General features: G+C 52.8%; 5 non-coding genes across 5 annotated transcripts; all 5 read right to left on the bottom strand.

Annotated features, from left to right (window-relative positions):
- Positions 1-14,840: 14,840 nt before the first annotated feature.
- TRNAQ-CUG (transfer RNA glutamine (anticodon CUG)) lies at positions 14,841-14,912 on the bottom strand. Its single transcript has one exon. It is a non-coding gene; the product is annotated as a tRNA-Gln (tRNA).
- Positions 14,913-17,813: 2,901 nt separating this feature from the next.
- Positions 17,814-17,896, bottom strand: TRNAL-CAG (transfer RNA leucine (anticodon CAG)). Its single transcript has one exon. It is a non-coding gene; the product is annotated as a tRNA-Leu (tRNA).
- A 974-nt stretch (positions 17,897-18,870) lies between these two features.
- TRNAG-UCC (transfer RNA glycine (anticodon UCC)) lies at positions 18,871-18,942 on the bottom strand. The gene has a single exon. It is a non-coding gene; the product is annotated as a tRNA-Gly (tRNA).
- A 4,077-nt stretch (positions 18,943-23,019) lies between these two features.
- On the bottom strand, positions 23,020-23,091 carry TRNAM-CAU (transfer RNA methionine (anticodon CAU)). Its single transcript has one exon. It is a non-coding gene; the product is annotated as a tRNA-Met (tRNA).
- A 2,697-nt stretch (positions 23,092-25,788) lies between these two features.
- On the bottom strand, positions 25,789-25,870 carry TRNAS-AGA (transfer RNA serine (anticodon AGA)). The gene has a single exon. It is a non-coding gene; the product is annotated as a tRNA-Ser (tRNA).
- Positions 25,871-26,315: the final 445 nt, after the last annotated feature.

The raw sequence follows: 26,315 nt of genomic DNA, 5'->3' as shown, positions 1-26,315 counted from the left end.
AGCGGGCGACACAGGGCTCACTGCAGCTGCTTGCAAGTGGGGTTGGGCCGGAGGCGCCGCAGGGCGTTGGGAGACAGGGTCTGAAGCAAGACATCTCTCGGCGAGGGAGGCAAAGCTGAAACACAGAGCAGGCAGGGAGCATGAACCTCAATATCAGTCTGTCTGTCTTTTCCTCAGCTCTCTCCGTGGAGACTCTTTGTTTTCAAAACACCCAGTGTGCCGACATTTGCCATGGCCCTCATTGTGCCCTCCGAGTTGCACGGCACAGGAAGGCTGACCCACTTTTGGAATAGGCCCCAGCGCAGTGGCTTTAAAGCGCCTGTGGAAAGACTGATCATACCCCATCTCCATTGTTGCTTTGAAGATGGCACTGGACGCCCTTGGCCACTTGGTTAGAGACGGCCTCCTGCAGGTGCACATTCTGGTGGGCAGACCCCCCTGCAGCTGAGCCCCATGGATCCCCTTCTGCTTGAAAGAGCCCTCCTCTTCCCAGCTCTCCCCAGCCACCTCCCCCAAAAGGCAAAGAGATTGCAGCCCTTCAACAGTTGTATGGCAGGGCAAAGCTGAGGCAGCCCAAGTATCAGCCTCAGTAGCCACCAAGACAGCAGTTCAGCTCAGAGAGAGAGATGGAGCGGACTCAGGCTTACCTTGCTCCTCGAGGAAAGGGAGGCAAGAGAGGAGGATGCAGAGCCTGGAGCAGCGCAGGCTTTTATGCTGTGTCCCAGAGCCCTGGGGGGGCCACAAACATTCCTTGCTCATGAAGCATCTCAACACCTAGTAGTTGCAGCTTGCTGAGGCCTCTCTGGTGATTAAGCCCTTGCCTCTTTCACCTGAAATGTTTTGCTCCCACTTCATACCACCTAGAGTCATAGAATGAATCATAGAGTCGTTTTATGTGGAATGGAACTTAAAGATCATGTTGTTGGAACTCCACCTGCCATGGGCAGGGATACCTTGCACTAGATTATGTTCCACTAGATCAGGCACTCCAACCTGGCCTTGAACACTTCAGGGATGGGGCATCCACAACTTCTCTGGATGACCTGTTCCAGTGTCTCACCAGCCTCACAGGAAATAATTTCTTCCTAATACCTAATCTAAATCTACCCTCTTCCACTTTAAACCATCACACCTCATCCTATCACTGCACTCCCTGACCAAGAGTCCCTCCCACCTTTCCTGAAGGTCTCTCAGGAGCCTTCTCTTCTCTAGGCTAATCAACCCCAATGCTCTCAGACTCTCCTCATAGGAGACGTGCTCCAGCCCCCCGATCACCTTTGTGGCCTTCCTCTGGAACCTCTCGAGCAGGTCCATGTCTTTCTAATGCTTTGGGCCGTAGAGCTGAACACAGTGCTCCAGGTACTGTGGAGTAGGGGGGGAAAATCACCTCCCTCGACCTGCTAGCCACATTGCTTTTGATGCAGCCCAGGATACAAATGCTTTTCTGGGCTGCAAGTGTGCATTGCTGGCTCATATTCATCCACCAATAGGCCCAAGTCCTTCTCCACAGGGCTGCCCTCAATCCACTCATTGCCCAGCCTGTATCCATGTTTGGGATTGCCCCAGCCCAGCTGCAGGACCTTGCACTTGGCCCTTTTGAACTTCTTGAGGTTTGCATGGGCCCATGTCTCTAGCCTGTCAAGGTCCCTCTGAATGTCATTCCTTCTCTCTAGAGTATCGACCACATCACCCAGCTTGGTGTCATCCACAAACTTGCTGAGCGTGTGCTCAATCCGACTGTCCATGTCCTGGGCACAGATGTTAAATAATACTGGTCCCAGTACAGACCTGTGAGGGACACCACTCGTCACTGGTCTCCACCAGTGGAGTCAACAATCCATCTGTTGACCGCAGCTCTTTGAGTGCGACCATCCAGCCAATCCTTATCCACCAAGTGGTCCACCTGCCAAATCCATGTCTCTCCATTTTAGAGACAAGGATGTTGTGCAGGACAGTACCAAACGCTTTGCACAAGGAGATGACGTCAGTCGCTCTTCCCTTATCTACCAATGTTGTAACCTCATCGTAGAGGGACACTAAGTTTGTCAGGCACGATTTACCCTTAGTGAAGCCATGTTGGCTGCCGTCAATCACCTCTCTCTTTTCCATGTGCCTTAGCGTAGTTTCCAGGAGGAGCTGCTCCATGGTCTTGCTGGGCACAGGGGTGAGACTGACTCGCCTGCCAATCCACAGGTCTTCCTTTTTTCCCCTTTTAAAAATGTTTCCCCTTTTCCAGTCACTGGGGACTTCACCAGTCTGCCGCGACTTTTCAAATTTGATGGAGAGTGGCTTAGCAACTTCATCTGCTAGTTGCTTCAGGACCCTCGGATGCATCTCACCGGGTCCTGTGGACTTGTGCACATCCTTAGGTGGTCTCAAACCTGATCTTCTCGTACGATGGGTGGTACTTCATTCTCCCAGTCCCTGCCTTTGGATCTGTGAATTGGGTGGCATGGCTAGAACACTTGCTGGTGAAGACCGAGGCAAAAAAGTTGTTGAGTACCTCAGCCTTCTCCATGTCGGTTGTAGCCAGGTCTCCCATTCTGCTCATCATGGGAGGTGTACAGTTTCTTTCATCTTCCTTTGTTGTCTTATGTACCTGAAGAAACCCTTCTTGTTATTTTTCATGTCCCTAGCCAAGTTCAGCTCCAGCTGTACCTTGCACTCCACAAGTGGGCCACCAGGAGAATGTAGTGAGGGGGCCTGCACTGGTGAGCAGATCCTAGGGTTATGGGGTGAGGTCTGGAGATGGGCTTGAAGTCGATACCAGGATTAGGAGTGAAGGCTCCCTCTGGGATTTACAGTGAAAGCTGTGCTGGGACAGACTTTCCCTCCTCTTTCCAGCCCTTCTGCCTGGAAGGGGTTTCCAGTAACTGCCATGAAAGGGAAACTGATTTTTCAGTTGTTACTGATATCTGTTACTAAAACAGTATTACTAAAAGAGTAATACTGTTACGCATATCCTGCGTAACGGATTCCATTTTTGATGAAGCCGCTGCCAGCTGGGTACAATTCCCAGCCCAGATTGTCTATAGGTACATCTTTCAAATCCTCTCGACTGGAGTATACGTATTCAATGGTAGTCAGGCAATCATGTTCCAGTTGTCCTCCTTCCTGTACACAACTCAGAAAAACTGCAGGATTAATTAAGTTAGTGGTTTTCAAAATCACATCATCTTGTTCCATTAAAATTACCTGGTACTTCATCATTCTGCTCGGGGATAGCCAATGGCCCCCCTTTTGCTCCAACACTGATATCACCATATGTGGCACATATACCACCATCATTCTTCCCAAAGTCAATTTTCGAGCCTCCTGTATTATCATCACAGTGGCTGCAACAGCTCTCAGACAAGCAGGCCAGCCCTTACTTACAAAGTCCAGTCGTTTGCAGAAATATCCAACCGGTCGTTTCCAGCTCCCCATCTTCTGGGTCAGCACTCCCAGTGCAATATGTTGTTTCTCGCTGTCGCACGCCGGTCAGAGACCGGGGCGAGGTTTTGCTCGTATTCTCGGGAACAGAATTAAGACTCAAAACAGGGTCAAGCACCAAGTAACTTTATTTGCCTAACGACAGGTTTGCAAACACAAAGGAAAGAGAGAGAGAGAGAAAGAAAAGAAAGAAAGAGTTAGCTGCAATAGCTACCACCACGGATCTGCGGTGTCCCGACAGCCCGATTGGTCTTCAAGTCCGGTGGGAGAATGTTCCGTCCAATGTCGGTCGTTTCTGCTCTTTTCTTGGGTTGCCTCGTTGTATATTCATTTTTCTTCTAAGAATCGCTTAGCATATTCCAAGAGCTGTTCTGCTTAACCACACCTACCACCCGGTGGTGGTGTGCATGCCCAATACCGTCACTGGGGGGTCTCAAGGATTCTTAGGTGGTCTTTCTTCCAGACCCCGGGTCTGGGCGCATGTGCATGGGTTAGGTTAAAGTTTCTTAGAATTAGTTCCACTTCAGGCTCCTAAGAAGACAGGAAACCTCTGGTCTTGCGGTCCCGACTGTCACTCTGTTGCTATGGCAGTGGTGTCAGTTGGTGGTTTGATGTTCCAGCAACGTTGAGACAAACAACCGACACAGTCTCTTACACTTGTGTACAAATAACTGGAAGTGTTTGGTCAAATCCGGAAGTCCCAAAGCTGGTGCTGTCATCAGAGCCAATTTTAAATTCTGGAAAGCTCTCCGCTGATCTGGACCCCATTCAAATGGTGGACCTTTAAGAGCTTCATATAATGGTTTAGCTAACAGACCATAGTTCATTATCCATAGCTGACACCACCCAGCCATTCCCCAAAAGGTTCTCAATTCATGGGTATTTCTCAGCTCCGGGATACTGCAAATTGCTTCTTTGTGGTCTGTTCCCAACTGTCTTTGCCCTTGTGAGATTTCAAAACCCAGGTATATCACAGTCTGTTTTCCTATCTGGGCCTTAGTCCTAGAGACTTTGTATCCGCTCAGCCCCCAAAAGTTTAAAAGATCAGTTGTTACCTTTATACATGCTGGTCTTTCTTCTGTCGCTATCGGTATGTCTTCTACGTACTGTAGGAGTAAATGTCCAGGTTTGGGACCATCGTGTTTCCACATCTCAAGTTCTTTTGCTAATTGGCTTCCAAAAATTGTTGGACTATTCTTGAATCCTTGCGGCAACCTCGTCCATGTCAATTGTGGTTTTCATCCTGTTTGTGGATTTTCCCACTCGAAAGCAAACAATTTTCGACTTTCTTCTTCCAGGGGTATACAAAAGAAAGCATCTTTCAAATCAAGCACTGTAAACCACTGATTACTCTCTCTTAAGGCTGTTAAGAGCGTATGTGGATTGGCCACCACAGGATGTATGTCTTTCATTATCTGATTTATAGCCTTTAAACCTTGAACTAGTCTATATTCTCCTGACGGTTTTTTCACCGGTAAGATTGGAGTATTATATTCAGATTCACGCTCCTCCAAAATTCCCTATTCCACAAATTTATCAATTAATTTCTTGATTCCCAATCTAGCCTCAGGCTTAATTGGATATTGTTTTAGTCTTACTGGCTTCACATTTTCCTTCAATTCCACCTTTACAGGATGTGCCTGCCGTCTTAGATTTTCCAGGTATCTCTGTGTTCCAAACTATAGGTATCACAGCAGCATCAACTTCCTGTGGCATCTCCTGAATTTTGACCTTCTCCTGTATCATCAATATTTCTCCTGGCTTTGATTCTGGTATTTTTAAAAGAATGTCTCCTCCCTCAGAAACTCCCCGTGCATTTAATTTGGATAACAGATCTCAACCCAACAAGGGTGTCGGACATTCTGGCACATACAAAAATTCAGGTGTAATTGCCTTATTTCCAAATTTTAAATCTCGGGGTTGAAGGAATGGTCTATTTTCCTGTTTCCCAGTGGCTCCAACTATGTTAGCTGCTTTATTTCCCAATTGCCCTTTATAAGTGTTCAAAACAGAAGATACTGCTCCCGTATCTACTGAAAATTCAACTTTACCATTTCCCAGCTTAATTGTAAGCAGAGGCGCAGCTGGGTTCCCCTCCAGTCCCCTTCATTCATCCAGAGACATCATTTTTGCAGCTTCTTGCTGACTTGTTTTCAGTTTAGGGCAATCCTTTTTCCAATGTCCATCCTCCCTGCAGTATGCACACTGATTCATCCCTAGAGGTGCATTTGGTTGCCAGTCACCACAATTTCTAAAACCTCCTCTTCCTCTAGCTCGCCCTCTTCCTCTTGCTGCATTCCCTGTTAAAACAGCTATTAATCTACTGTCTCTAATCTTTTCTTTTCTTTTCTTTTCTTTTCTTTTCTTTTCTTTTCTTTTCTTTTCTTTTCTTTTCTTTTATTTCCTTTCCTTTTCTTTCCTTTCCTTTCCTTTTTTTCCTTCTCTTGATTATTATAAACTTTCCATGCCGTTTCTAACATTTTATTTAAATTTCTTGAGTCCTCTCCCTCCAATTTTTGGATCTTTCACCTTCTAACAGGCACTGACTGTCCCATAAAAATCAAAGCCAACCGTTGTTGTTCTGCCTCTGTTTCCAATTTTAAATCAGTGTATTTTCTAGCAGTTTCCTTCAGTTGTTCCAAAAACACAGAGGGAGATTCAGTTTTGTCTTGCTTTATCTCATATAACTTAGACCAATTCAAAGCTTTTGGCATTGCATGCTTTACTCCATACAATACCCATTTTTGGTATCGAGTTAACCTTCTCCTGTGTACAGGGTCATTCAGATGCCGTTGGGGATCTCCTGAAGGAAAACTCTCTTCCAAAGTTCCAGAGAGCGTTTCATTCATATATGCTGCCTCTGCTTGTGCTTTTCCAGTTTTTAATACCATCTGTTTTTCAGTACTCTCCAATAAACTATCGAATATTATCTGTAAATCATTCCAGTTGGGGTCCTGAGTTCTAATAAGTGTTTCTACGACTCTTCCCACCCTCTCTGGATCTTCTCCATACACCCTTGCTGCCTGTTTCCATGCCATCAAATCCGTGATAGAGAATGGGACTTTTACAGACACTGGCCCGTGTTGTCCCACTCCCTGTCTCAAGGGGGCTAACAATTGAGATTGCTGTCTAGTTCTCCGAGACACTGGGGTATGAATTACTTCTTCTGGTGTTTCATCCCCCCCTCCCCCATTCTACTGCTATCCAGCTCCATTATTCTTCCTGATTCAATACTCCTTTCCCGTGCATGTGAAGGAGAGGAATCTTGTTCCTCCCTCGGCGGGGCTATCTCCAGTTCTAACTCCGTTCCATCCTCTCTCGGTACCGTACATCTAATGCACCTCTTTCCAATATCACAAGCCGAACAACAACTCTTAGTTTTCTTATTTTCTGAAGTCAGTGCCATCACCAGATTATCTCGACTAATTAACTTTACATTCTTTTTGCCAATCCGCTCTCTGCCTCAGATAAAAGAACAAATCGACATATGGCGCTTTTGCTTATGACTTTCGGGCAGACGCCTAGGCTTCCAGTGCAAACGGGTACCCTCCGAGCCCCAACCCTGCAAAGCTTTTGCTGTGCCTTACAGGCAGGCATTCCAAACGAATTCCAAAGAAGTGCCTTACCCTTTTTCCAGGGAACGTTGCGAGGAGCTTTGTGAGTCAAGGGTGATGGTTCTCCCCAAGAATTCCTCGGTGCCAGCCGGATTTCAATCAACACTTGACCTTGTCCAGTCTCACTCACAAGCTCCCATCTGGGTCACCAAAAACTGTTACCGAAATCTGGAATAAAACTCCTTAACACCAATGTGATGTTAAGAAGCAGGCACTTTGTTTATTGCCGCGCTGGATGCACGGGGGATAATTCCACCTAGCGTGCATGCCACAGCTTCAGCACAAATGGGTTATATGGAGTAACTAATTACATATTAATCAGATTAATATACATACGCATAAAAATTATTATTAGTGATTATCATAGTACTGCCTACATCCGATCACGCGCAATGACGAGTTCATTTGAATCGAAGGGCTGCTTTCACGACCACCGACCCATTTGAGATTCTGTTGGCTCTCCTTGAAGTCCTTGTTCTGGTCCTTGTTCTTTGATCTTGAAGCGTAACGCAATTTCAGTCACATGTGGTCAATGTCAGCATTGTTCTCATCTAGCGTACAGGAACATCTAGGCATAAGAGCAAAGAACTGCAAAACTTATGAGAAAATACTAGTTAATCACTTGACTACACTTTCGTAATTACCTCTATTAGCTAGTCCCCTGGCTACACTTCTGCCTATTGTTTCAATCATAATGTTAGTTCTTAAACACAAAATTCGATAGAAAATATACGAGGTTTCTGTGGTTATACCTATCATGATTCATTGTACCTAACGCAATTCCCTATAGTTACAATTTTCACTTGTAAGTACAAAACTGATTTTTTCTATTGTAACTCTCTGGGATTTACAGTGAAAGCTGTGCTGGGACAGACTTTTCCCTCCTCCTTCCAGCCCTTCTGCCTGGAAGGGGTTTCCAGTAACTGCCATGAAAGGGGAATGCAGAGCAGGTGGCATTGCATGCACACATCCAGCTCAGGCTCTGTGGCATTTCTCTCCAACACCCCTGCCAGGACAGAGAAACCCCACGCCATCCCACTGCAGGCTGCACAAGCACTGGTGGCATTTTTCAGGAGGACCACGGTCAGGCAGTATGAGCCACAGAAGAGGTCTTCCTGTGCACACATCTGTCAGGAAGAGGGGACATGTGCAGAGTGGGATCGGAGGGTGCCAAAGCGCGTGGTGATTGAGGGAGATGCTGAGGGAGCTTGGTTTGTTCAGCCCGGAGAAGAGAAGGTGAGGGGGCAACCGATTGCAGGCTTCCACTGTGTGGAGCATGGTTTGTAGAGAAGGCAAAGGCAGTCCCTCCCTGGACAAAAGTCAGCTGGACAAGGCGGCAAGGATCCTCCACTGTCTTTGCAGTTAGCCCTGCACTGAGCAGCAGGATAGTCTACACACCTGCAAGTGGCCTGCCAACCGTTTTCCTAGGACTGCACCATTCTTTGCAGCGGTTGCTGTTTTAAATAAAACCCTTTGATTCACATAAACCCCATGCAAATCATAATTAGAGCCTGAGACCTGATGTTCTCTTTGTGTGTGGTTCTTGGTGGGTGGGGGTTATCCATAGGAGGCAGGGCTAGTGGGGGTAGGTTTCCTGCTCATGCAACAATCTCAAGTCATCGTCCTGGGGAAAAGACTGTGTGCAGTAAAGGGCCTTTTCAGCAAAGCCTCTGTGCTTGGCATCCTTGTTAACTGGGTTGAATAAAAGTTTTCGTGTGGTCCGTATAATGACACCTCAAGGATGCCCACTTCTCTCTCTCATTCTCAGGCTGGTTGTTTCACCCCGCTTTTAAAACCCACCTAGTTCTAGGTTTGATCTGCATGAGCCAAGAGGTCTGAGTGTGCTCCATGGCTCCTAGGAGAGCACAAGGGCTGGGTTTGTGCAGGCAGGGCACAGCAACTGCTCTGCATTTCCCTTTCAGTGACTATAGACCTCTCTGGGCTGGAAGGAGGAGGGGAAGTCTGTCCAAGCACAGATCTCGCTGCAAATCCTGGAGGGAGCCTTCAATCCTAATCCTGGTATTTACTTCCTGTCCATCTCCAGACCTCACCCCATGCCCCTGGGGCCTGCTCACCAGTGCTGGCACCCTCACTGTCATCTCCTGGTGGCCTACTTGTGGGCCTGGGAGGCTCAGTTGTGAGAACCCCTGGCTGCTAGGGTGGGCGCCAGGCCTCAAGCCCCTTCTCAGGTGAAAGCCTACCTGGATACGTTGGATATGTGGTTGGAGTGGGTCATCTCAAATCTTCCTTTCCAGCACAAGCTCATTGATGAAAGCTGAGGGGAAGGATTGTTGCCCTTCCCTTGGCACTGCAGAGGCTACATCTGGATTGGTGTGCCCATTTTGTTTTGATGCAGGCTGAAGCTTCCTGGCCAACACCTCTCACACACTCACACACACACACACACACACACACACATGCGCGCGCGCACACACAAGCATACACACCCACAAAAAGAGGAGAGCAGAGTCAGACAGAAATGGGCTAGGAATAGTGTAATGAAAACAACAATCACCTTCTTCTTCTTCATTTGTCTGGAAAGGGTTTCCAGGATGAGTTGCTCCTTCCCCTTTCCGGGGATTGAGGAGAGACTGGACAGCCTGCAGTTCCCCAGGTCCTCCTTTGTGCCCTTCTAGAAGACAGGAGTGACTTTGACTTTCTTCCAGGCCTCAGGGAACTATCCCAGTTGCCATCACCGTTCAAAGGCAATCCGGAGTTTCCTCTTCCAGAAGTTCTCCTTGTCTGAGTGCTTCCGTGAGCTGGCAGCAGGAAGACGGCACGGGTATCTGTAAGTGAGCTCCCTGCTACCTGGGTACCTGACTGGCCAGAAGCCAGATTATGGCTTGGATGTTGACTGTCAGGTCGCGTCTGGCTCCGCAGGCCGTCTGCAGGAACATGACTTGTGCTAGGTGCTTGCGTTCTTGATAAGCAGCAGCATGCACATTTTGGGCTGTGTGCTTGTGAGTTCCCTTCCACCTCATTGCCTGCTAGGCCAGCAGCAGGCATGTGGTTTGCATTTTGATCTTAAGGTCACTTCTGTCTCTGCAGCTGATGGGCCGGAGTAGGCTCACGGCAGCTCTAGGGGCTTGTGAGGTCACTTGTGCCTGAATACCTGATAGGAAAGAAGGAGGCACATGGCTTGGATGCTGATTGCAAGGTCACTGGTACCTGAGTAGCAGACGGGCCAGTGAGAGGAATATTCCAGGCAAGTGAAGAACTGCAGTCTCCCAACAGCTACAGGAAGTTGTGTAAGGAAGGAGGCACACTCTCCGGAGAGGGGTGCTGCAAAAGGGCAAGATTAACACTAACAAGTTGCAACAAGGGAAATGCCAGCTGTCTCTGTGGGAAAATAAGTGACAAGGGGCACGGTGCAGCCCTGGAAGAGCTGCCCAAGAGACAGTGACCTCTCTGACAGTGGCAGTGTGGAGAAGTTGATGGGGCAAGGCCCAGAGCTTCCTGAGGTAACTGGGAAGTTTGATCTGCTCAGAGCAGGCAGTCGTCCCATAGGACCTCCAGAGGCCCCTTCTAACCTTCATTATTCTGGGGTGCACTGAGTCTCATGGGCCCTTGAGCAGCCACTGAAAGGCAATGCCTTGGAAGGCTGCAGCAGCACGAGATTACACAGAAGTACCAGTTGTTTCACGAATGGTGCTACAGTGTGTAGAAATGTCCTTGAAGAAGGCAGCACTTTGGGAGGAATGAGGCTATAAGCTCTGCTGTCCCTGGCACGCCTGAGGCCAGGGCTCTGTGTCCACTGAAGTCCACCGCAGGGTGACTCACGTTTGCCTGGAGTTCAGGGTTTTCCCCAACTCTTCCACATCACGATGACTCCCAGGTGCTCTGGGAGACTGATCCATTGTCTCTTTGTAGTTTGAAATGCGTGGAATGGGCCACTCCATCCCTCACCCAGGAAAAGGAGCTGTGAGCTTTTGGCTCCCTGCCCTGAGCCTCTCCTCAAAAGCAGGCCATCCAGGCCTCTGGGATGATCTTGCTGAGCAAAACAGGTCAAGTTGGGCGTGGGTCTCTCTCAGGGAAGGATGCGGGCATCTCTTTGATCACAAAACCATGCTGTGGTAGAGCCTGATGAGTGTAAGCAAGGTCCTTGTGGCCGTCACGCCTGCGGGCAGGGGACTTCCCTGCAGCACACCATGGTTTTTCCTTGCCATTGAGCTTTGCCACATCCCTGGAAAGGGCGTCTCTTCTGCCATTTGGGATTGTGCAGTCTTGACCTGCTGCCTGAACCTACCCACAGTCTTCTGTGCACCTACGATGACCCACAGGGCGAAATGTCTCTGCAGTTCAGCCTGAGTGCCTGAAGTGAAAGCACTTGAGAGCTGGCTTGAGGTGCCCTTCCTGGTTGAATTTCACCATGATTTGTGGACACATGCAAAATGCGGGCGGTTGCATAGAAGCACCAGTTGATTCAGGAAGGATGCTAAAATGTGTGGAAAAAGCCCTTGACGAAAGCAGCACTTTGGGACTATAAGCTCTGGTATCCCTGGTACGCCTCAGGCCAGGGCAACGTGTCCACTGAAGTCCACCGCAGGGTGACTCATGTTTGCCTGGAGTTCAGGGTTTTTCCCAACTCCTCCACATCATGATGACTCCCAGGTGCTCTGGGAGACTGATCCCATGTCCCTTTGTAGTTTGAAATGCGTGGAATGGGCCACCCCATCCCTCACCCAGGAAAAAGGGCTGTGAGCTTTTAGCTCCCTGCCCTGAGCCTCTCCTCAAAAGCAGGTCATCCAGGCTTCTGGCCTCTGGGATGACCTTGCTGAGCAAAACAGGTCAATTTGGGCGTGGGTCTCTTTCAGAGAAGGACGCGGGCATCTCGTTGATCACAAAACCATGCTGTGGTAGAGCCTGATGAGCGTAAGCTAGGTCCTGCGGGCTGTCGCTCCGGCCCACAGGGGTCTTCCTTCCAGCCCACAAAGCACTTCCTTTGACGTTGAGCTTTGCCACATCCCTGGTGAGATGAGGCTCTTCTCCCATATGGGATTGTGCAGTCTTGATGTTCTGCTTAAAATTACTCACAGTCTCCTGTGTGTCTACTAGGTGTTGAGATGCTTCATGAGCAAGGAATGTTTGTGGCCCCCCCAGGGCTCTGGGACACAGCATAAAAGCCTGCGCTGCTCCAGGCTCCGCATCCTCCTCTCTTGCCTCCCTTTCCTCGAGGAGCAAGGTAAGCCTGAGTCCACTCCATCTCTCTCTGTGAGCTGAACTGCTGTCTTGGTGGCTACTGAGGCTGATACTTGGGCTGCTTCAGCTTTGCCCTGCCATACAACTGTTGAAGGGCTGCAATCTCTTTGCCTTTTGGGGGAGGTGGCTGGGGAGAGCTGGGAAGAGGAGGGCTCTTCAAGCAGAAGGGGATCCATGGGGCTCAGCTGCAGGGGGGTCTGCCCACCAGAACGTGCACCTGCAGGAGGCCGTCTCTAACCAAATGGCCAAGGGCGTCCAGTGCCATCTTCAAAGCAACAATGGAGATGGGGTATGATCAGTCTTTCCACAGGCGCTTTAAAGCCACTGCGCTGGGGCCTATTCCAAAAGTGGGTCAGCCTTCCTGTGCCGTGCAACTCGGAGGGCACAATGAGGGCCATGGCAAATGTCGGCACACTGGGTGTTTTGAAAACAAAGAGTCTCCACGGAGAGAGCTGAGGAAAAGACAGACAGACTGATATTGAGGTTCATGCTCCCTGCCTGCTCTGTGTTTCAGCTTTGCCTCCCTCGCCGAGAGATGTCTTGCTTCAGACCCTGTCTCCCAACGCCCTGCGGCGCCTCCGGCCCAACCCCACTTGCAAGCAGCTGCAGTGAGCCCTGTGTCGCCCGCTGCGCTGACTCAACGGTGGCCATCCAGGCCTCCCCGGTGGTGGTGACCCTGCCGGGCCCCATCCTCACCTCTTTCCCTCAGAGCACAGCCGTGGGATCCTCGCTGTCAGCTGCTGTTGGGAGCTCCCTCAGCGCCGGGGGGGTTCCCATCTCTTCTGGGGGCTCCCTCGGCCTGGGGGGGTCAGGGCTGTGTCTGCCTCCCACCCGCTGCCGTCTGAACTGCTGAAGCCAGCAGATCATCCCCTTTGGAGCACCAAGGAAGACAGGGATCCTGCAGCAGCAGGAGCGTAGCCACGGCTTGCAGGTGGGCTGAGTGTCCTCATCCCACCGCGCAGAAGGGACCTGTGCCTGCTGCTCCTCGCTGCACTGCAGGCCTCGCCGTGTCTCCTCTGGCTCTGCTTTGCTCTGAGCTCCTCGGGAAAGGGCTCATTCTCTTCTGCTTTGCTGAACCTCCTGCTGACGGAGGGAGCGTGCCGGAGTTAGGGCCTGCTCTTGGTGGGCTGGCATTGCCACCGGCTGGATCGAAATGGGGAAAGGCAAGCGCTTTGCCTGGAGCTTGTCCTTGGGCTATGGGCCATTCTCTGTGCCTCCCTGAACCCAGCAGACGTGTTTCTCGGTCTCTGTTCCGTGCCACTGCATTTCCTCCTTCTCATTAAAGACTTTGTGCAGCACAGCTGGAGTCTCGTGGTGGTTTGTTCTCCTCCCCGCTCAGTTCACCAACATAGCTGCAAGGTTGTCGTGGGTTAAGCCCAGCTGGCAACTAAGCACCACACGGCTGCTTGCTGTCCAAAGAATATATAAAGCATGTGACGCACAGTGCAATTGCTCACCGCACAGAACCTGATGCTCAGCCCATTTCTGAGCTGTGATCCCTTCACCCCTCCAGTGCCAGCTCCCCCAGTTATATACTGAGCATGACATCATACGGTATCAAATACCCTCTTGGCTAGTTTGGGTGAGCTGTCCTGTCTGGGCCTCCTCCAGCTCCTTGTGAAAGTAAACTCTATCCCAGCCGACCCCAGGATAAAGGCTCTCTCCCACGACCGTGAGTCTGTCCCCATGCACGGGGCACTGCCAGTTGTGGGTGGAGCTCCCTGAACTGATACCAGAGCACCACAAATAAACAAGCAGGCAAGAGAAAGACAGAAAAGCCTCAGAGAAATGGATGGCACCAGAAGCAATGGACAGGGGTGGGAATACAAGTACTGCCACACACAGTGGTAATGAAAGACGGGAAACGGTTGCCCAGGGAGTGTTGTAGCATCTCCATCTTTGGAGGTGTCCCACATCCAAGCAGACAAGGCCCTGAATAGCCTCCTCCACTTGAGGCTGCTTTGAGCCAGGCTTGGAGTGCATGCTCTCCACCTCAGGTGTTGTGTGATTCTCTGAGCCCCTGCTGGATGCCCTCATCCAGGAGCAGCCCTCAAGACCAAGGGAGTAGAGAGGGGGCGAGGTCCAGCGCTCAGGAAAGCTGCAGAGGTTTGGTGGGCACAGGGCAGCAGAAGGGGCACTGGTGTCAGTCCCAGGGCTGGGAGCACAGGAAAGGAAGGAAGACGAGAGTGCATTAAACCATTGCCCTGACAGCAAGGCAAGGCTGCTAATCATAGAATCATTTATGTTTGAAGAGACCTTCAAGATCATCAAGTCCAACCATCACCCATGCCCACTAAATCATGTTATGGAGTACCCCGTGCGCTCACTTTTTGAATACCTCCAGGGACGGTGACTCAACCACTTCCCTGGCCAGCCTATTCCAATGTGTGACAACCCTCTTAGTAATGAATTTTTTTCTAATATCTAACCTAAATCTCCCTTGCCTCAAAACTTGAGGCCCTTTCCTCTCGTCCTATCTCCAGCCACCTGACAGAAGAGAGCAGCACCCACCTCACTACAACCCCCCTTCAGGTAGTTGAAGAGAGCTAAATGTGTAAGCATGCTGAGGAAAGCCCTGAGGGAGCCAAAAGCTCAAGGTCCCACTGAGATTTGAACTCAGATCGCTGGATTCAGAGTCCAGAGTGCTCACCATTACACCATGGGACCTCCTGGACAGGTGTGGTCCTTCCCCTGTGGCCACCCTTGCCGAGCCACATGCTCCTGGCTGAGCCTGGCAGTCTCTCCATCTCCCAGTCTCCCCTTGCGGTCTCTGCTGCTGCCTCCCTTCACCCCCATGTTGGACAGCCTCCCAGTCTGCCTCTGTAAGTTATTGCCTGTCCTGTTCTCACCTTGTACCTCATGCTAAGCAGCCGTTAACCACATATCCTTACTCTTGGTTGCGGTCCTAGCCAAGCTTCTGACCTTGCCGAAGGGGGCGACCAAGACAGAGGGCAGGGGATGAGGTTCATCAGAGAGAAGAGCTAGCAGGAGGACCCAAGGCAGCTTGTTATGGGTTGCACAAGCTGGACTGCCTTCCTCTGCTGGCACAGTCCTGGCTGACTTCAGACCCTGGTCCTCTTCTGCAGGACACGCTGTCCCCTTCTGCCCCAAAGCAGCCCTTTCCCTCAGTGAGAATGAGGTTTTTCTCTCCTGAGGCTGCTCCAGACCGGTCCAGACTTAGGTGAATTCTACTATTAGCTCAAGGCAGCTCTCCCACATGCCCTGGGTCCACCTGGCCAAGGGTCCATGCACACAGTGGGGAGAAGCTGCACTGAAGCTATCCTCCTTGCGCCAGGGTTTGAGTCTGTGTGTTGAGAGCAGGGCCCTTCCTCCCAGCAGTCAGACAGGAGGAAACACATGCGGGGACACTCTACTAGATCTCAGACTTAGCCCAGGACACTGAGGACGCAACCGCCTGGTACCTTTGGACTGCCCAAAGCACTGGGCTTGCAGCTGGTACTTCTGAACCCACAGGACAGACCAGGCTGCCGTGCCCAAGCCTAAGATTTCAAATGGCGAGTTACATTCAGAGAGGCTGTGAGAAACACCTAGTCGCTGGAGAAGGGTTAAAATTCCAGAGAGTCACAAATCTGAACGCATGTCGCGGAGAAGCAGCATTGCTGAGGGCTTTCCTCATCCATCCCTGGGATCTGCAGGACCGAGCAGGGTGGGAGGAGTGCCTGGGAGCAGCAAGAGCAGGGCCCAGTCTCTGAAGGTCTTGCAAAGAGGTGGAGGGACCCCCCACTCCAGGGGCTGGAGCACGGGGAAAGGGACGGCCCTTTCCCATGCGGATGCTGTGCCGCTGCAGGAGGAAGGATGTCCCTTCTGGGGCTGAGACAGCGTTTCTCCAAGCAATGGAGGGTCTTCCTGGGGCTCTGCTAGTCTCACCCAGCACTCGGGGAGAAAGGGTTCTGGGCCAGTGGGTTGTGTGGGCCAGTGCCCACAAGGCAGCTTCCTTGCTCGGGGCATTTTGTCCTTGGTTTCCTTCCTGGCAGCACTGCCTGCTGGGGCTGCCATGGTCCCCAGACTGTTTGCTTCCCCAAGGTCACGGCAAATGTTCCGTCCACTGTAGCCTCCGATGCTGCTCCTCCCTGCGGGACACTGCGGGGAGGACACTTTCTGCCCCCCTTACAGGCTTCAATGGGCAGCCAGAGATCTCCCAGAGCTCCCCAGCTCCTGGGAGCTGCAGCTCAGGCCAGGCTGGCTCACGCAGGAGGCCAAGCCACTCCTGTGTCCTGCACTCCCAAGAAATTTCTGGCCCAGGGCAGGCCTTGGCAAGCCAGTGAGCTACCTTAATATAGCAGAAGCCCCCTCACCGTCTATTCTCCAGGATGAACAATCCCAGCTCCTTCAGCATCTCCCTCAATCCCGACATGCTCCGGCATGCTCTGATACCACCCTGTGCATGTCCCCTCTTCCTCTTCCTGTGTGCACAGGACGACCTCTTCTGTGGCTCATACTTCCTGACTGCGGTCCTTCTGAAAAATGCCACCAGTGCTCGTGCAACCTGTGGTGGGATTGCGTGAGGATGCCTCTGTCCTGTCAGCAGTGTTGGAGAGAGCCTGCCATGCCCCTGTTGGCCTCTTACTGGTGGGCCTTTACTCCCACCTGTCCCTCTTCCCACTGGTGCTGTCCGTGTTTGCTGGTGAGGAACTGCCAGCTCAGGGAAGCTTTCTGGGTTGAAATCCTGCTGGTCAATGCCACATCCTGGATTGCCACCTACAGAGTGTGCCACTGGGCCTGAAAGAGGGAAGGACGCATCGCAGGGGCTCTCCAGCTTTGGGAGCAGAGGGCAGAGGAGCTCCCTGACGACTAAGGAGAGGGAAAAGTTGCCCCATCTCCAAAACGGGGGAAGAAGGACTATCTGGGGAACCAAGGAAAGCTGATGATAAACTGGAGCAAGTTCCGCGGAGGATCCCTAGGATAGTCAGGGGCAGGGGGCTCTGGGCTTGTGAGGAGAGGCTGAGGACCCAAGGCTTGCTCAGCTGGGAGACGAAAATGCTTAGCGGGGATCTAATAGGAGCCTCCTGGTGCCTACTCCAGGAGGCTACTGCGATGGCTGGAGGATGAGCGCCACGGTCAGAAGTTGAGCTGGCTACACAAACACAAATGGTCACCCGGAGGGTGCCTAAGCATGGGAACAGGGGTCCAGAGAGGCTGTGAAACGTCTGTCGTCAAGGTATTTTATGACCCGAAAGGACAAAGCACTGATCAGCTGGTGGGAGCCTGCCTGAAGCAGGAGGATGCACTCTCTGACTCCCTGAAATGCCCTCCAACCAGAAGGGTTGTTGGAGGGGAAAGCGGAAGCAGGGAGAGAGGATTTTGTGGGTGAATGTTTGCAGAATGCCCAAAGGTCCACATTCTAGGCGAGAGGCATGCAGAACGCACGTTTTGTAGGGGAGAGTGGAAAAAGGAAAGGAACGGCATAGGGACTCTCTAGCAGCATTTCTCTGCTAAGCCACCGGCAGTGGTGGTGGTTAGGGTACGCAGCAAGACCTAACCCACAGAATGCCTAGAGGAGCAAGGCCATCGCCTTGGGGGGGAAGGAAAGCAAGACAAAGACAAGCCTGTCAGGAGTGGGACTCAAACCCACGTCTCCCAGGGAGACTGCAACCTGAATGCAGCGCCTTAGACCACTCGGCCATCCTGACCCACCGCTTCAGGGAGCGTTGCCTCTGCCACTCTACCCCCTCGCAGCTGCCGGAGCCAGCCCACCTCAGCCAGCCTCCTCCTGGCACTGCTGCAGGGGGAGCTGTATCCTGGGAGCACCCTTGCCTTGCTCCCACCAAGGGCGGCTGACAGGCGACTGCAGCACCTACACGCACTACAGGACTGCACAGTAGCCAGCACAGGGGCATCTCCTTGCAAAGGCCAAGGCACTCCTTCACGGGAGCAACCAAAGGAACCATCACAAATTACTTCTCTGCACATGCCAACACCATGCCCAGGGGCTCCGGGCACACATCTACCTTTCCCATGACTTCCTCCATTCCTCCAGGGCCGCAGGAGATGGCACGCTAAGCGTTTGGCCCACAATCCTGCCTCGTGGACTGTGCCTGGGGCAGCAAGGGTGCTTCCTTCTTCCCTCCTCGGAGCTGGGAAGGCTGGGCAAGGAGGGCTGTGCCACACCAACCTCTGGGTCAGTGCTGTGCCGATCTCAAGGAGCCAATCTGTGGGAAAGGGGCTGGACACTCATGGTGAAAGCACAGAGGATGTGCCAAGTGCAGAGCAACGACTGAGCTCCCGTTCCTCTGGGGAAGAGGCTCACTTATTGCGCATGGTGCAGAGGAAGGAGGGCACAGATCTCTCGGGGACTTGTTGCTTCATGGAAGGAGGTAGTAGACTGTAAGGAGGTAGTAGACTGTAAGGCATCTCAGGGGGTCACTAGTCCAAATGCCTGCCTAAAGCAGGGCTAGCCCCAAAGCTAGAGCAGGTAGCACAGTGCCTGAGCCCCACTGAAACTTGAGTGTGACACCCAGGCATGGAGAATGCCAAGGTTCTCCGGGCACCTGCTGCAGTGCTTCAACACTGCCTGAGAATCTCAGAATGGTGCAAAGCAGCCGCTGCAGCCTGCTGTTGCTAAATGGGGAAGGCACTGTGGAGCCAGGCAGAAGAAAAGTTGGTCTGCGTTGGCCAGGAATCGAACCCGGGTCAACTGCTTGGAAGGCAGCTATGCTCACCACTATACCACCAATGCTCCTGCACACACTACTGCCTCCTGCTCCTCCAGCCCAGAGCCTGGCCTCCCTCCTGTTCCTCCACGTCCCACTCCTGCCTGCCTCCTGCTCTGCCAGGTCACCAACTGCCCTCTTGCCTGCTCCTCCGCTTCACAGACTATCCCGCCTCCTCCTTCCAGCCCCCTGCACACATACACACGACCTCAACCGGCTGGCACGTGGGTGTGCTTCTCTGCCTGTGAGCTGCTGGCTGCTGGTAATGGTCACGCTCCCCATCTGCATTCATATGTGGGCCAGCTGCGCACGTACTATGCAGGTGCATGTGCGTTTGTGTGCACGTACCTGTGGTGCTTTAAGCACAGACAAACGCCCACCCAGCTGCTCATTACTTTCCCCACCCGCAGGGCCATGCAGAGCACTGAAAACACAATGAGAAATCTCATGGCTCAAGATAAACACACGGACAGGGCTTAGCAAAAACTCTTGTGGGAAAATCAGGCTTGACTTGGGCAAAATCAATTCTTGGACACTTAAACCAGATGCAAGTAGTGAGAAACACAAAGACAAACAGAAAACACCGCCTTTCCTCTCCCCTGTGCCGGGACAACTTCAGTGCTTCACACCAGACTCCTTTACCTGTCCAAGCAGGATGTGTCTCTGCTCTTACACACTCTTTTTTTTCCTCCCACCTCTCTCCGCCCGGCGTTTTCTGCCCTTTCGGGAATTTGTTTTCACAGAGGGGCCACCAATGTTGACGACGGCTCAGCTGTCTTGTGCGGTGGGTCCACTGCGGAGCTGGAACTGGCTGTGTCTGACACAGGGCAGCCCGTTATCTCTTCCCACAGAGGCCATTCTGCAGCACCCCCTGACCCCTCCACTACCAAAACCTTGCCATGGCTAGCCAATACAGTGCCCATGGGGAATACCAGAGGGCATAACACTGAGGTAGCGCGGTCGGAGGCTGCCCCGGTCAGAGTCTGCCCCAGTCGGAGTCACAGTCAGGCTGTCCTGGGCTAACATGTGGTTGCATGATGTACCCTTTGGTTGAATTAAAAAGGCACAGCAACCAGCCTGGGTTTCTTCCTAGGCACTGGATACGTCCGAAGCTTGTAGACGTGTGTAGTAGCAGCTCAGCAATCAGCAAGTAAAAAGCAGGCAATGCTAGGGTAACAATTCTCTGTCTATATAATGTGCAAATAGGCCAGGTGGATCATTTCTAGCACAAGTTTCTTGGTCTATAGAACTTGGCCGGATATGAGCATCTGCCACATTCCATGCTGCGTGCCCGTAAGCAATTTGTGTTGCAGGACTCCGCGCATTACCTGTTCCTGGGCTAAAACCCGCCTTGTGCTGCCACTGGTTTTGGTGATGGATGATTGCTTTGGTGAATGCCCATGCCGGCACTGATGAACGATGAAGTACACGTGACCAGGACGTACCTTCCCCGACATACATGGGGGGCACCATTTTCTTTCAGCTGCCATTTTCTTATTAAGCACCATAACCACCATGTTTTCCTACTGCTCTGTGATTGGCTGACAGCCATTTCCGGACCCCGTTGTACCCACCTGCTCTCAGGCAGACCTGTGATTGGCTGCCAGGACCAGCCAACCCTACCTGTGTACCCAGAAGCACGTCAGGCAAGGAAGCCCCCACTCGCTAAACAAAGGGAAGAGGCATCTTCTGACAGCGTCATTCCCTGTGGCCTCTCCTACCGCTTTGTGATTGCCGGACGGCCATTTTTGACACTGTCATGCCCACATGTTCTCAGATCTCCCTCTCAGGGACTGTCTGCTTCCTTTGGACCAAGAAGTGTGTGGATATAAAAAGATATACCATGCAGTGGTATCCACTCTGGAATGAAGACGAGCACTTAGCACAAGCGATATTCCTGTGGATGGCCCATTGCCTGCAGAGCCAGAGGCGACCTCACAGTCGACATGCAAGCGATCTTCTGGCTTCTGGCCAGTCAGGTACTCAGGTAGCAGGGAGCTCACCTGCAGATCCCCGTGCTATCTTTCTGCTGCCAGCTTGTGAAGCACTTCCAGGAAGAAAGACCCATAGAAGAGGCCACTCTCCATTATCTTTGAAAGGTCGCGACAACTGGGAGAGGTTCCTGAGTCCTGGAAGAAAGTCATTGTCACTCCTATCTTCCCAAAAGGCACAAAGGAGAATGGGGGCAATAGCAGGCTGGTCCGCCTCACCTCGATCCCTGGGAAGGGGAAGGAGCAACTCATCCTGGAAACCCTTTGCACACCCATGAAGAACAAGAATGCGATTGGTCTTGTTTTCATTTCGTTCTACTCCTAGCTCATTTCTGTCAGACTGTGCTTTTCTGGTTTTGGGGGGGCTTGGGGGGGTGTTTGTGTGTGTGTGTGTGAGAGAGAGGGGTATTTGCTAGGAGATCTCAAGCTGCACTAGCCAGTGAGGAGAGTGGATTGGCATCAGGGACTGCCCAGGGTTGGAGCAGGACACTGGACAAACCAGGCCTGGGCTCCAGGCATGGATTCTGCACAGACCTGTGGTACAGTCTAGGGTTCAGAGCACCTGCTGACGTGCACATGGGAGTGAGGGGGTGGGTGTCCAGCACTGAATTCCAGTCCTGAGCAGCCAGAAGAGAGGGAAAGACTCGGGCTATGTGTGAGTTTTGTCTTGTAGTGAGCAAGAGAAGACAAAGAAAACACCGCCATGCCTCCCAATTTTTCCAGGCTCAGCTGCACTCCTTCACTGCAGACTACTCCAGCATGGGTTCTCCCCATGCTGCGCTTCTGAACAGGAAAATCTCTTTCAGCGTGGGCTCTTCCACAGGCTTCAGGCCCGTCAGGGAAGTCTTCACTGGCGTGCCTTCTCCGCAGGTTGCAGTTCCTTCAGGAGTATCCACCTGCTCCAGCCAGCATGGGTGCCCTGGGTGCCACAAGCTTTGCAGATGGCTCAGTGTGGTGGAGGCCCCTGGAACCAGCTGTGTGTGTGGTGCAGGGCAGCCCCTTAGCTCTTCCCCACAGAGGCCACCCTGCAGCAGCCCCTCTCCCCACCACTGCCAACACCTAGCCACGTATGGCCAATACAGTGCCCACGGGGAATACCTACTGTCCTGGTTGCAGCTGGGATAGAGTTAACTGTCTTCCTAGTAGCTGGTGCAGTGCTATGTTTTGTGTTCAGTATGTGAAGAATGTTGATAACACACTGATGTTTTCAGTTGTTGCTCAGTAGTGTTTAGACTATAGTCAAGGATTTTTCAGCTTCTCATGCCCAGCCAGGGCACCTGACCCAAACTGGCCAATGGTGTATTCCATACCATGTGACGTCCCATCTAGTTTAGGAACTGGGAAGGGGGGGGCAGGGATTCGCCGCTTGGGGACTGGCTGGGTGTCGGTCGGCGGGTGGTGAGCAATTGCCCTGCGCATCATTTGTACATTTCAATCCTTTTATTACTACTGCTGTCATTTTATTAGTGTTATCATTATCATTATTAGTTTCTTCTTTTCTGTTCTATTAAACTGTTCTTATCTCAACCCAGGAGTTTTACTTCTTTTCCTAATTTTCTCCCCCATCCCACTGGGTGGGGCGGGGAGTGAGTGAGCGGCTGCGTGGTGCTTAGTTGCTGGCTGGGGTTAAACCACGACACCTACTCAGCCCTGCTCCTGGCTGGAGCTGCGAGTGAGCACGGCAGCAAACAGACTAGGATGGAGAACCCCCCCAGATGGTCAAGCTGATTGCATTGGTGTTTGCCAAAGTAGCAGCAGCCTTGTCCTCCTCCTCCCCACCTGCAGATTCCTGGAGGTCCCTGCTTGCGGCTGGGAAGTTGGGATTGAGCTGCCAGATGGGAAGGGAGAAACGCCTGTGTCCCCAAGCCACCCACTTCCTTGTGGGGGGAGCTCTGCCTGCTGCTCCACAGCCACCTGTCTGCCTTGGCGAGGGGCACTATGGGAGTGCTGGCTCCTAAGAAGGCAAAGGAGAAAGAAGGTGGCAGTGGCAGAGAGAAGGGCTGAGGGAACAGGAGGGCCGTGGCCATGGGTGCCCAGAGAGCTAGAGCAGTGCAGGTTAAAAGTTGCTGGGAGAGGCAGCAGCTGTCAGGAGGAGGGAAAAAAAGGGCCAGTTAGCAGAGGATGGTTTCGATCCATCGACCTCTGGGTTATGGGCCCAGCACGCTTCCGCTGCGCCACTCTGCTCCCCCCAGCACCTCTGCCGGCACCTCCCACGGCCCTGCCTGATGCTCCCTGGCACTGCCAGCCCTCATGCCTCCTTCCCTTCCTCTGTCCTGTGCCCTCACGCGGGCCAGGAAATGGGCTCTCTGGAAAGTTCACCTCCTTTGGGCCTGGGGTGGCAGCTCAAGGGCCTTGCCTTGCCCTTCTCCCCACATCTCCTGCCCATAACCCTGCATGGGGACTTTCTTCTTGGCCACCCAAGCTGGCTCTGCAGGCACTGGAGGAAACCCCGGAGCGAGGGGGCAGCCTTGTTGCTTTGCAGGGCAGAGGGGAGCTGCTCTCCAGCGAGCTCAGGACGGCTGCCACCCTGCCCAGGAATCCAGCTCCCAGGGGGCTGTGGGACTGTGCCCAGCGTCAACGTCCGTTCTTTTTCCGGCCGAGGAGGGAGACAAGGACGCTTAGCATTACCAAGCGTAGAATTACCAAGGGAATTAATCCTCCTATTTAGGCTGGGCAGGTAGTGGTGGCCCAACCTAATGCATGGAGGACCCCGACATAGAGGAAAGCAGGGTTGGCATACGTTTACAATACAGTTGTGTCGACCAATCAAATTACTCATGTTAAGGGGTGGGCTAATCAGTTACTATTGCTCCCAAGATCAGTATGTGCTTCTCCCGGGCAGGTGGTGTGGACAGATGCTCAGTGGGGTGTTAATCTTCATTGTTCTAAACCAATGTCCCTTGCAGGTGGAGGGGCTTTATACTCGATTTAGGTTGATTGCTGTTCTGGCCGTGGCTGTATACCCGGGTTTTTTTGAAAGACAAATCTCCCAATCTCCCATTGGTTTATCATCTGCATGGGGTGTTCTCAGCCAGTGAGAGCCAGTCTAGGTTGGGTCGTCAGGTGACGTTGATGCTGAGGTAAAAGCCCTTAGTCCTAGGCAGTGTTCGTTCTTCTAAGCAAGTTGTCTAGCAGTTGGCACCTTGCCTTTCACACCAGCGGTGAGGGCCTTGCCCTGCCAGTGCTGTGCTGTGCTCCCCCACAGCTCCTGGCTTGTCCTCCCTCCTGGCACAGGCCTGCCCTGGCTGCTCCCTGACAGCCGAGGGCTGCCCCCGCCACCGTGCAGAGTGCCGAAGAGCCAGAGAAACCCCTCCTCTCCGTGCCTGGTGCCATTCCTGTCCTGCCCAGCACTGCTGGGAGTGGAGGTGGTTCCCAGTCACCACAGGACAGGGCTGACCCACCCGCACTGGGTGGTGGCCAGGCTTAAATGCTGCCAGGTGTCCCAGGGAAGGCTCTGGGCAGGCTGAGCTGGTAAAGCCTCTTGGTGAGGGTGAGGGATGAGGTGGCAGTGCTGAGGCCTGCATTTTTGGGCTTGTGTTTGCTGGTGCCCCGTCCCATCCACAGGCCAGAGCATGCAGCGGAGACAAAAGCAGGATGGAGAGCGCTGGAATGTGGGTGCTGATGTGAGCATGGGGATCATGGCCCCAGCCTATCTGCTATTGCTCGGGGGAAAGTATTTCGCTGCAGATCAAGAGGTCCCTGGCTCTGCTCCAGGTGCCCTCTCCATTGCCCCTTTCCTTCTCCGTTCATACTGACTCTCTCTCTGAGCTTCTTTTTCCCTTGCAATGCTTCCCCCACCCTCAGTGGCATGGCTGCAGGGAAAGGACCATGCACCAGCAATGGGCTTGTCTCTCCTTCTCTTTGGCTGGTCGCTCACTGCACGTGTCCCTCAGGGTTTCCCTTTTCCTTAAGATGCTGAACCACCCAGGCAGGCTACCAACAGGTCCTCCTCCGCTGCTGCTCTGTTGGGAGCAGCTGGGTATGCGACTGAAAGAAGCCCTCTGGGAAGCCTCTGGCTCTTTTCTATCCTGCCCATCAGGGTCGGTGATGGCAGGGCATGGTCTCCTGAAGGCACAGGCACCACCATGGCCTCTTCTGCACTTCCATGTCTTTCCCATAAGAGGAGGAGACAGGAGAGCCCCACCCCTCATCACCTCATCCTTAAGCCAAATTTGGGAAAGGCCCCTGAGAAAGGTTGGCCATGTGTGCAAGGACTGGGGACGGGTCAGGCAGAATATCCCCAGGACCCCAGGCAAGGTCTTAGGTCTATGATGTGTCTTCAATTCATTGTTAGCAATGAGGTCAAAAGAAGGACCTCTTCTGTAGCTCATAGTTGGTGCTGGCCCCTTCTCTTCCCCCCACCCCCACCCCTTGCCTGCTGCTCCACACCAGTCTGCCTTTGTGAGACCTAAAGTGAGGGGCACTTTGTGAGTGCTGGCAAGACCTCAGATCCAGGAGGTGCCTCCCCTTCATCTTTAGCAATGAGGGCCATGCTGTGCAGGCTGTCTTTGGAGGTGAGCTGCTGTAGGTTCAGGCCTAGGGAGGACAGACAGCTGGTAGGGTTGTTCTGCATGAGGTCTGAGGTGAGATCAGGCTCTTAAGTTCTGCTCAAGAGCCAACAACGTTGGCCCTCTTGTCATGGCTGGTACTCGGCACTGGTCCATTCTCTTCCCCAACATGCCTACCTTGTCAACGGGAGCAGGATTTCCCTTTCATCCAGGAATTTGGGGGGGGGTGGGGGGGTGGGGGAGGGAGCGAGGACAAGTGCTGTAGGCAAGGGGCTTTCACTGTCTCCCTGGGCACCAGGCACAGTGTGCAGCTGAGTCCCACTGCTGGCTGCAGCGTGGTCAATTGCAGGGAGCCCAAAAGGGGACTGCGCCCCGTAGTTGGCAGGATTCGAACCTGCGCGGGGAAACCCCAATGGATTTCTAGTCCATCGCCTTCACCACTCGGCCACAACTACCTGCTCCAGCCCTCTCTGCCCTGCTGATCACGTGCCCTGTGCAATGACACCCGGCTCCCTGGGAGTTTCAGGGCTAGGCTCCACTCGAAGATTTGCAGTTGGGACCTGCACTGAGCATGACGGGCACCTGCTGCCAGCCTTGCAGAGGCCTTGAGAGGCGTAACCCCAGGGGCTACAGCTGAAGCTCCCAGCGCCTTGTCCTCAGCCGGGCACCTGGGATATCCTGCCACGGGAGGGGGGATGGTTTCACCCTCCAGCTGGTGTCTCTGCTGCTTCCAGGGAAGAAGAGAAGGCAGCTGTGTGGAGACAACCAGTGTGAGGTGAGATATTAGACCCCACTTTGCTTCTCAGATTTATCTGAGGGGGCCTCCAAGCCTGCTGTGAGCACTACGGTGGGGACACTGCTGCAGGGCAGGTGGTGATCTGCCGGCAGCACTTCCAGCCT

This window comes from Buteo buteo, chromosome 13 (assembly GCF_964188355.1).
Source record: "Buteo buteo chromosome 13, bButBut1.hap1.1, whole genome shotgun sequence".
Taxonomy (NCBI): domain Eukaryota; kingdom Metazoa; phylum Chordata; class Aves; order Accipitriformes; family Accipitridae; genus Buteo; species Buteo buteo.
Note: the sequence above shows the minus strand (reverse complement) of the source record. Positions and strands in the feature narration are given on the sequence as shown.